We start from the raw sequence: 10,345 nt of genomic DNA, 5'->3' as shown, positions 1-10,345 counted from the left end.
TCCGGAGGAGGGGGTCCCTGGAGGGGGCCGGGGCGGCACTCCGTCCGGAGGAGGGGGTCCAGGGGAGGGGGCGGAGCTTGGAGGGGGAATTACCCCGCCCCAAGCCCCGCCCCCTCCCCTGGACCCCCTCCTCCGGAGGGGGCCCGCCCCCACCCCCCCCAAGGACCCCCTCCTCCGGAGGGGGCCCCTCCTATCCCCCCCTCCCCCCAGGGACCCCCTCCTAATGAGGGGGCCCTTCCTAAACCCCCCTCCCCCCTGGGACCCCCTCCTAATGAGGGGGCCCTTCCTATGCCCCCCTCCCCCCTGGGACCCCCTCCTAATGAGGGGGCCCCTGTAACTCGGGCCCCCCGCCCCAGGACCCCCCCAGTGTGATGTTGGGAAAGCCGGAGCCCCGGCGGTGTCGGGCGGTGTGTTCGACTGCAATGGGGGGACCCGCAGAGCGGCTCCGGCCCCGTGTGGGGACCCCAGCGAGGCCGGGGGCGCCGGGCTCCGGCCCTCAGGGCTTTATTATTGCCCGGCACCCCGAGCCCCACGGCTGCGAGAAAAGGAGGAGAGTGGGGAATGGAGAACGAGAACAGGGCAACGGAGGAGAAGTTGGGGAGAAATCGGGGTGTGCAGGACAGCAGGGGACGGGGCTGGGGGGAAGGAAGGGTGGAGGAAGGAGCAGGATTGAGGGCGGGTGGGGAGCGACTGGTGGGGGGGAAGGGGAGCAGGGAGAGGGGGCAGGGGGGAGTCCGGCTGGGGAGGGAAGGCCGAGGATGGGAAAGCAGGGTAGGGTAGGTAGGGTAGAGAACGAGAGAGGGGCGGCCGTAGGGGGGGAGGGAGGGGAGGGCTAGGGGGGAGAGGGAGGGGGGGGGTTTGGGGGGGGGAGGGTGTAGGGGGTGGGGGAGGGGTGGAAGGGAGGGTAGAAAGGTGAAGTACACAGAAATACAACACAACAGAAACGCAGGAGAAAAGAAACGCAGAGAAAAAGAGATATAGGGCCCCGGCCGGCAGCAACCTCCCTCACCCAACGCCCAGGAGCAAATGGCTCCGCCGTGCCCTCCCCGCGCCTTAAATCCCCCAAGGCCCCGCCCCGCGCAGCCGCACTGGGGTCCCTCACACCTGTGCAGGCCCCGCCCCTCGCACCTGTGCCGGCCCCGCCCTCGGGGCCCCACCTTCCCCCCGCCCCCCGCCCGCCCATAAATCCCGGCCGATCGGCGCCTGTCCCGTTTTCTGCGGGGGATGCTCATCTCGGCTTGCAGCGGGAGCGTCGGTCGGAGCGCTGTGCGGAGATCCGGGTCGGGGCCTGCTACTGGTGCTGCGCGGGATCCAAGGCGCTCGGGTGGGACTGGGATCGGGATCTAGGCCTGGGGATTAGCATCCTAGTCCTGCTGGTATTTCCCGTGGGAGCTGGGCCGAGCCGCTTCTTCCTCGGCGGGCAGGGTATGAGTGCCGGGGCCGGAGGATCGAGGTGGGATTGGGGCTGGGATCGGGACCACCACCGCCGCGCTGGGGAAAAGCCGCTCCGGGACAGGCGCTGCCGCTCCGGCTGCGGCCAGCGCGGGGCTGGGTCCCGCCGGGGCTCCAGGCACGCTCCGGCTGCGGCAGCAGGGAGCCGGTGCTGTGTTGCGGCCGTGCTCGCCAGGAGGACGACGCTTCCCCGGAGCAGCCTCTGGATCGCGGCTGGCAGCGGGAAGGACACCGAGACCGCCCGTACCGGCCCCGGGACCCCATGGGCATCGCCGCTCGCTCAGCGCCGCCGCCCGCCCCGCGGGGCGCCCCCTGGCGGACACGGCGCCGCCCCGCAGCCCCCCGGCCCGGTAACGCCACGAGCGCCGCGCTCCCCTACGAGCCACAGCGGCCGCAGCCCCTGCTCCGTGCCCGCAGCCCCTGCTGGGGGCTGCAGCTTCCCAGCCAGGAGCAGCCGCTCTGGGACGGCCGCTGGGGCCGAGGCGTTGCTGCTCCCGCTCCCATTGTGCCTGGGGTGGGACTGGAGCCCCAGGGAAACGCTAGGAAAAACCCCATGGGTTAAAAAACCAGTAGAAACGATTTGTTCTTTATTTCTAGAGCCGTGAGAATCATCAAGTCAAATGCTGAGAAGTGACCGGCCCAGCTGCGCATCAAACCCAGAATTTTGGCCTTCTCAGCACCCTGCTCCAAACACCTGGGCCAATCCCAGGGCTGTTCCAAAGGCCCTGTGTGGGATGGGAATGACTGCTGCCACTAAGAGAACTCCTCTACAAATGCAGCTCCTTCCCTTCTGCTACTGCTGCTTTACACAGCAGCCCCTGCAATGGCTGTGGGGCAGAACTGGCTGGCACTCAACATGGCAGCACCAAACTCTTCCCCATAGCCCTGGATTGTTCTGCCCTTGCCAGGATTTCCCCAGCAGCTGTAAATGTGCTCCCACAATGTCCCTTTGTTTCCCCAGGAAGAAGCGAACAAGACAAGCCCTGAGGGTTACCTTGCTCCGTGGCCAAAGCTCTTCTGGAGAGTGCCGGGGGGCGTTGCCTGCAGGTGAGTGCTGCCAGCTCCAAACGATGCTGGCTGCTGAGGCCAGGGCTGTTTTTCTGGCCCAGGGGCCTCGGTGTCTCCTGCTGGCTGCCAGCCATGCTCCTTGGTGTTCCCTGGCTGTGTCCCAGCTGGCTGGGAGCGCAGGGCAGGAGGAGGCCAGGAGCTCCTGAAAGGCAGCAGCACCTCGTGTCTTTGGCATCTGCAGGGGAGGAGCTGTGCCTGCACCGTGGCTCCTGGGCCAGGGGCTGCTCTGAGCAGGCCCCTGGAAATGCTTCAGCCCGGACAAAGCCACACCAGCAGCCCAGCAGGACCCCAAGGAGCAGCTGGCATTGCTGGGAATGGAGGCACGGGCCCTTTGCAGAGGGGCTCATGCAGCAACTCCTGGCTCAGAGCTCCCACACAGCTGCCAGCTGTGGCCCAGCACCCCAAATCCCTTCCCTCCTCCCCAGCCTGAGGCCATCGGCCATCAGCAGCATCAAAGCCAAGGCCATCTTCCCCCACAGATGTTCAATCCCAGGCAGCAGCCCTCAGAGGTACCTGAAAATCAGTGGGATGGAGTTTGGAGTTTTCCAGGGATCCAGCTGGAAGTGCAGAAGTGATGGAAAGCTTTCCCAGGTAGGTCCCACTGGAGGGGTGCTGAAGACAAAGCTGTGCATCCCTTTCCTGAGAGAAAAGAATTTGTAGAGGCCCCTGCTGAGGCTCTGAAAGGAGCTGAGCTTCTGCAGGGAGAGATGTCCCCCCTGGGCACAGGGGCTGCCTCAGCTCAGGCTGGGAGCACATCTGGCCACTGCCTTCCCCTGCTCTAAACCATCCACTGGATGTTCTCCATCCTGGAGCTCAGGGGGGTGAAATGGGCTCCATTCCAGGCAGCTCTGGCCAGTGAGCCCAGGGACACCATTGGGCTGAGGGTTCTCAACAGCCACTTCTATGGAATAGAACCCTGGCCTTGTCCCTGTGCTGCTGAGCTTCCTTGGAAGCTCTGCTGGCTCCTGACACAGCTGCTGTCCAAGGCAGCAGCTCTGCATGGGAATGCCCACACTCCATGGGGCACTGGGAGGTTACTGCAGCGGGAATGGAGCAGGGAATTTGGGGCTATGGGTATAACTCATCAGAACTGGCACAGCTGACAGGGAACCCCAAATCTGGGCACCACACAGAGAACAATCTTTGTCCTGCCTTGTCAGCTCCAACCCCTGGGCTGAGAAGTTTTGGGAATTAAATGGATGGAATGATACAAACCACAGCAAGTGGCATCACCCAGAGGGACAATCCAGGTCCCAGACAATTGCTCCACAATCCACTATGGGGGAAAACACCCTGTGCCTGCCAGGAGCTCTGACTCTGCTTCTCTACCAGCTCCTGAGCAGTGTCAGAGCCACCATGAGGGCTTTAAAATCCAAACAAACCCCATATCCCACGCAGTGAATAATCCAAATAAAGAAATGCATTCTTGTCATCAAAGCTCCAAACTGTGTCAGGAGCTCTGCCAACAAGTTAATGGGATTCCCAGGAATCTCATTAATGCTCTTGGTTTCATTTTCATGTATTTTTAATCCCTCAGTGGGCAGCCTGTACAACTTATCCTGGGATTTAGAGGCTGAGCAGGGCTGGCTTTGGGTTGACCTCCACCTCTGGCCCCAGCCTGTGCAAACACACCTTGTGCCAGGCTGGGTGAACTCATCACCTCAGCGTTTCCCTCCTAAATATCCCCTCCTTATCTCTCTGGAGATTCACTGACATTTTGCCCAAACCATGCACTCCTCACCTCCATGTGGCCTCCAAGTGTCCATTCTGTTCCTCACAGGTGCCCTGGTGCCACCGTGTTGGTCCCTTGGCCTTTCTCCAGCCCGAGGCTGCTCCTCTGCTCGCTCTCTGCACTCTCATCCCACAGGGATCCTCTTCTCCCTTCCCTGCTGGCTGCTGCCAAGGAAGGAGGACACAGGGAGTCTCCAGTGCTGCCCCCTCAGCCCTGGAGAGTCCTGGCTGTGGGCCTGAGGGGCCTCGGATTTCCCAGGGAAATTGTCTGCTGGTCTCCCTTCAATGACCTCAGCAATTCCCTCCAAAATGCCACCTCACTGCCCCTGACATCCCCTCACATTCCATTGCCCTACACAAACAGTTCTTGGATCCCCTCTAGATCACACCAGGTTTTCAGCCACATGAATGGCATCACCTGTGCCCACTGCTTGTTATTCACCCAACCAAAAGCAAGAGCAAATGTTGGTTGGGCTTTAATAACAACTTGAAATAACTTTACAGCAAAATAACTCACCTTTTTCTTCTGTGGGTTTTTTTCCCTTCAGCTGCTGGGCTTCCCTGTGAGGATGTGTGCTGAGCTCTGGGTGGAGGGGACTGTCAGGCTGAATGGCTGTGGGTTTGTGCTCTTCTCCCTGGGCATCAGCCATTGCCCCAATCCCTTTGCCCAGGCTGTTCCCTGTGCCTGTGCTCAGGCTGGGGCAGCACAGGCAGACGCAGCTCTCAGCACTCCCTGCTCCAAACACAGCTCTGGCCTCCACTGCAATCTGGCTCTGCTGGGAGGTTTGCTCCTAGAGAAATCCAAGAATTGCTCATGGCAATGTGGAGAATGAATCTCCACAAAGGGAGGTAAGGAATAAAATCCTGCTCTGGGAGCCCTTGGGATCTGCAGGGCTGCTGAGGGAAGGGGACATTCCCTGCCTGCAGTGCACACAGCCCCACCTGCAGCAGCCAGCCCAGCCTGCCAGCTGGGCTCTGCCAGCCCCTCTCTGAGCCCCCTCCCTGTGCTGCTCCCTCTCGGTGCCTTTGGCAATCCCAGCCTGAGCCTGAGCAGCCCAAAGCTCTGGCTGGCAGCCCAGGGACAAAGGGACGCTCCCAGGGATGGGGCACATTCCCAGCAAACGCTCCCAGCAGGGCACAGAGGCACCCCTGGAGCTCCTGGCTGGGGCTGGCAGGAGGGCACAGCCCCCAGCTGGGCTGGCAGTGGCAGTGACAGCAGCAAAGTGCCACGCTCTGGTGGCACAGCACAGACACCCAGGCCAGCGCTGCCCGTGGCAGGGGCACAATGAATTCTGCTCCCTGTGCTGCCCCATGCCAGCAGGAAAGCTCCAGGGGCATGGAAACTCCTGCCCCTTCCCCCCAGCCCAGATGAGCACTCCTCAGTTCCCAACACCCAGTTCTCACCCCCAGCCTGCTCCCGGGGCTGCTGCCACGTTCCTGACAAGGTGCCAAAGGCCCCTGGGCACAGGGCTCCCTCTGTGTCTCAGGGCTTGGGCACGGCAGGGACCAGGCTGCTCCAGCAAGGACAGCCTGGAACCAGAGCAGATGTCCCAGGGCTGGCAACGGGCTGGGGACAGCAGCTCTGAAACCCAGAGTGCTGAAAACAGCCCCCAAAGTGTTCTATGGTCACACCTTTAACATGGCTCCAAAGGGCAGCAGCTCTGGTGCCAGAGCAGCACCTGCACCATTCCCTGTGCCAGCCCCAGCTCACTGAAAAACAAAACAAATCAACCACACCCAGGCCTTGTTTGCACAATTCCTGATCCAAACCCTCACCTTTCCTGCCCAGCACTGCGGCAAATCTGACACAGCATTGAGAAGTGACCTTTGCTGAGAGCAGCCATCATCCCAGTCCTCCAGCCTTGGCAAGATTGTGCAGTGAATGGACCTCAGTTCTACTCCTAAACCTCAATTTCTGTCAGTTTTTGTTAGAAAGATACTGGACAGTAACTCATGCAGCAGAATTTGCAAATTGCACAAGGAATAACAAGGCCCAGAGCAAAGCCAACCACCCCCATCACTGCTGCACCCCAATTCTGGGAGAAATGCTGATCTCATTTCTAAACACTGCCCTTCCCTCCCACTCAGTCCTTCCCTGCACATCCCTGCAGAGCATTGACTCCATCTTTTGCTGCCAACAGCCCCTCTCCAGCCCAGAGCCCACTGCTCACAGACACAAACTGAGCAAGCCTAAGGCAATGTTCCCAGCAGCAGATGCAATTCCTGAACTCCCTTTTCCCTGGATTCTGAGCCCTTGCAGGAAACTCAGCTCAGCCCAGAGTCTGTTCTGCTTTCCCAGAGGGAAATACAGCCTGCTGGGCCCCAGCTCTGGCACCACATTGCCCTTGTTCCTGCTGCCCTGGAAAGGCACAGGCAAAGCCAGTCCCTCAGAGCCCATCCCTGGGCCCCAGGAGAGCTGGAGCTGCTCCCAGATGCCAGGGCCCTGCAGGGCTGTGCTGACACCAGCACAGGCTGACCCCTGTGCCCAGCACCACCCCTCACTCTGCTCCCATGGCTCCCAAATGCTGCCAGCCCTGCCCCTGCCCCTGTGCCAGGGCCGTGCCTGCCCCCAGCCCCAGCAGAGGCTGTCAGCCAGCCCTGCAGCGGCTGCCAGCCCTGGCAGAGCTGGGCATGCACTGAGAGCTCCCGAAGGAAGGCCCAGAGCAGCCCTGGGCTGCACAGACAGTGCCCAAGCTGCCCTAGGGCACAGCCAGCACCACAGCTCCAGCATCCCCAGGGAACTCTGGCACTGCCTCTGCACCTCTGCCCTTCTCCAGCAGGCACAGCTGGGGCTGGGCTGGCAGCAATGGCATTGCCATGGCAGCTCATGCCAGCAGAGAGGAAAAGGGGAGCCCTGTGTCCCTCTGACTCACCCCACAGCGTGGGCAGGACCAGAGCCCTCCAGCGCAGAGCCCTGCTGCTGAAGCCTCTTGCCTTTGGCTGCTCCAACACCAAAGCTTCGGGCAAAGATGGGAGGAGTTGGATGATTTTTCCTGCCCTGAAAGAGAGGAGAAAAGAAAATTATGTCCACTGTGGAAGTCCAAGGGTCCCAGCTCTCATAGCTCTGCTCTGCTGGCTCACTATGGGGTTTTACCCATGAGAGGTGACACCAATTCAAACACAAACGTGTCCTTTGCCAGCACTTTTATTCCTGACTATTTCAGACAATGAAAGGATGCTCATTTTTCATCTTGCATTCTCTGCCTCATTTGAACAGAACCATTTTTATCCCAGAGCCCACGTGGCAGCCATTCCATCCTTTCCCACTGGACTTTGCACAAAGGAAGGGACACCCGGGATGCTGCACCACAAGAAATCCCAAAGAGAATCCCCTCCAAAACCTCCCAGGGAAAGGCTTTTTGCTTTTGGGACACAAGAAAGGCCTTGGGCCATTTGCACCCACATGGAAAGCCCACACTGAGCACTTGCTTTTAAAGATGTTGCACTTGAAGTTACAGACATGGAATTGCTTTGGGATTTGGCATTTCCTGCACCCACACAAACACATTCAAGGAATTAAGCGCAGAGTCCTGAAGTTTGGTTATTCCAATGCTGTTTTGGTAGTGCCACTTGACACACCAAAATCCACAGCAACACTTCAAAAAATGCAAAGCAACTTTCACCCCCACAGCCCCCTTCCTTTCCATTTTGCAGTTTTGGGCTCCTCTTAAGAACAGGTTAAAGCAAAGAAGAGAAAAGGCCAGGACCTGCTCCCAGCCAGTGCCCCAGCCACCTGTTTGCCAGAGATTCTCCTTACAGCTGATGGCTTTTCTAAGAAAGCTCCAGCTCAGCCTTATCACAATCCCCTGGCAGCCCTCACCATCAGCCCCAAAGGCCAGGGCACATCTGTGTGCTGCCTCAGGAAGCTCAGTGGCTCTCTGGGGGACAAAACCTGGTTTGGGCCCAGAGCTGACTCTGCTCCCTGCTGGCTGAACTGTGCAGCTGTGGGATGCAGCTGGGCGCTGCAGGGCAGAGTGTGTCACCCTCTGTGCCAGCCAGGCTCCAAAGGCAGCCCTTGGTGCCCCAGCAGCGCTGCTGGAAGCGCTGGCAGCGCTTGGCACAGATGGGATGGAGCCTTCCCACAGCTCTGTGCCCTGGCAGCGAGGCTGGCACAGCAGAGAGGCTGATGGCAGCAGAACAAACGCTGGGTTTCCATGGGCACTGATGGGCCTGAGAGCCCCAGGCCAGAGCTGCTCCCTGCCCAGCCCAGGAGCTCCCAGTGCTGCTGCAGGGCACGGGCTCTGAGGGAACCCTGCAGCTGGGCCAGGAACGCAGCAGCGACAATTCCCAGGCACAAAGAGATCCCCACCTGCTCCAGCAACTGAACCTCTGGGGCTCAGCCCCGCGGGCTGTCCCTGCTCCAGGCAGGAGGAGCCACACAGCCCCCGAGGCTGGGCTCACACCCTGCCCTGCCAGCAGGAAACAAGGGCTTCATGAAGCTTTGGGGACACCTTCTGTCCCCAGAGGGCTCTGACACAACATCCAGCAGTGTGGATCTTTAATAAAGACAGCTCGGACCTATCCTTGCCACAGACTCGCCTTTGTTATTGCCTCACAGTCTCTGCTTTAAAATATTTTGCTATTACAAGTGTTTAAACAAGACTGACCGTGAGCCCTGCACCCTTGCCGTGCTCCAAGCCCTAAGGCAGAGCTGGATATCCTCACATTCATCCAGCCTGAGGGAGCTGCTGCAGCATTTAAAACATTTACAAACCACCCCTGCCCTGAGGGTGTGCAGCCCTGCAGGTGCCTGGGTGCCAGCCCAGCATGAGAGATGGGACATCAGGAGAGCGAGCAGACAACGCCCACTGCAGCCTCTGCACTCTCGGCACTGCAGCTGCACGATCCTCACTGCTCAGCGACTCTCAGCTCTGGTTCCAGGACTCCCGCCAGGAAACTGAGGGCCCTTTCCAGATGCAAATCCCCACAGAGCCACTGCTCTCCTCTCCACCCACCCTCCTGCTCCAGCTTTTACCCCTTTGGTAGCCACCACCCCGCCCAGGACACAGAGGAGGCTCTCGGGTGCCAACTGAGACCCAAATCGATCCAGGTGCCTCAGGAAATAAATACAAACAAACTCGTCCCTTCTAGGCTAACAAAATGTCCTGGTGCCCAGTTTCTGCTTCCTAAGGCAAAACCCACGGATCAGGGGAAAATGGCAAGTCCCAAACCCAACCAAACCCGGTTTGGCATCGGTTTCCATCAGGACCGTTCAGGTTTCCCAGTGCCCCTCAGCTGCAGCCACAGGAGCAGCTTCTCTCTGGGACCCAGGGGGGTGGGCACAGGGACACCCATCCCGCTGCTTCCCGGCAAACAGAGCTCAGCCCAGCCCAGAATGAAACATAACAAATGCAGGTATTGCCCTTGCCATTCATGTCTGAGCTCTGGCACGGTGTTATTGACCACAAAACTCCCGAGAGGGGACAGTCTGTAACTACTGCTCTGGATCAAGGATAATCTGTCAGTTCGTGTATGCACTGCACAGCTTTCATAAACAGCACTGCAACAGACACTAGTTTAGACTGCAGCATCATAGAGACTGTGAAATGTTCAAATGCTGTTACATGTAAGGAACTCAGAAAATGGTGTCAGATAATGAGGTGATTTCCCACAGCTGGGGACAATCTTATCTGAAACACAAGATAACAGAAACAGAAACCAGAGCCCTGAAAAAAAAGGAAAAATTTACTGACCCTCGTTATCAAATAACGAGGGAGTGAAAATAAAACAGGATGGCACCACAGGAAGAAATAAAGTATATTGGTGTAATCCACAAGATGGCACGAAGATTCCAACCAAGCAAAAGAACATCTAAACTGAAAAGGACTCTTTGAATATGTATAAACTCTAATGAATATGCACACACCACTGCAATGGAACAGAATCTAGAGAACACGGTTTAAGGGAACCGGGTGCTCCTGGCAAACAGCCAAGCACCCCAGCGCTGCCTTTTATCCCTTAACAAACGTGTAAAAATTCGAGACAGTGAACTCTGTTTCTCACCCAATAAAACGCTGTTCCCGCAGCTGGGACGAGCCCCAGCTTTATTCCACGGCACACGATCCCAGAGAGCCGCAAGGCCCGGGACAGAGCC

The 10,345-nt window shown here is 58.9% G+C and overlaps 1 long non-coding RNA gene across 1 annotated transcript; it reads left to right on the top strand.

The window, feature by feature from the left end:
* Window positions 1-2,365: 2,365 nt before the first annotated feature.
* On the top strand, window positions 2,366-3,951 carry LOC136556296 (uncharacterized). Its single transcript, XR_010783622.1, has 3 exons — window positions 2,366-2,499; window positions 3,000-3,111; window positions 3,681-3,951. It is a non-coding gene; the product is annotated as an uncharacterized lncRNA (long non-coding RNA).
* The last annotated feature ends 6,394 nt before the right edge of the window (window positions 3,952-10,345 follow it).

The sequence above is a fragment of the Molothrus aeneus genome, chromosome 4, assembly GCF_037042795.1.
Source record: "Molothrus aeneus isolate 106 chromosome 4, BPBGC_Maene_1.0, whole genome shotgun sequence".
NCBI lineage: Eukaryota > Metazoa > Chordata > Aves > Passeriformes > Icteridae > Molothrus > Molothrus aeneus.
Note: the sequence above shows the minus strand (reverse complement) of the source record. Positions and strands in the feature narration are given on the sequence as shown.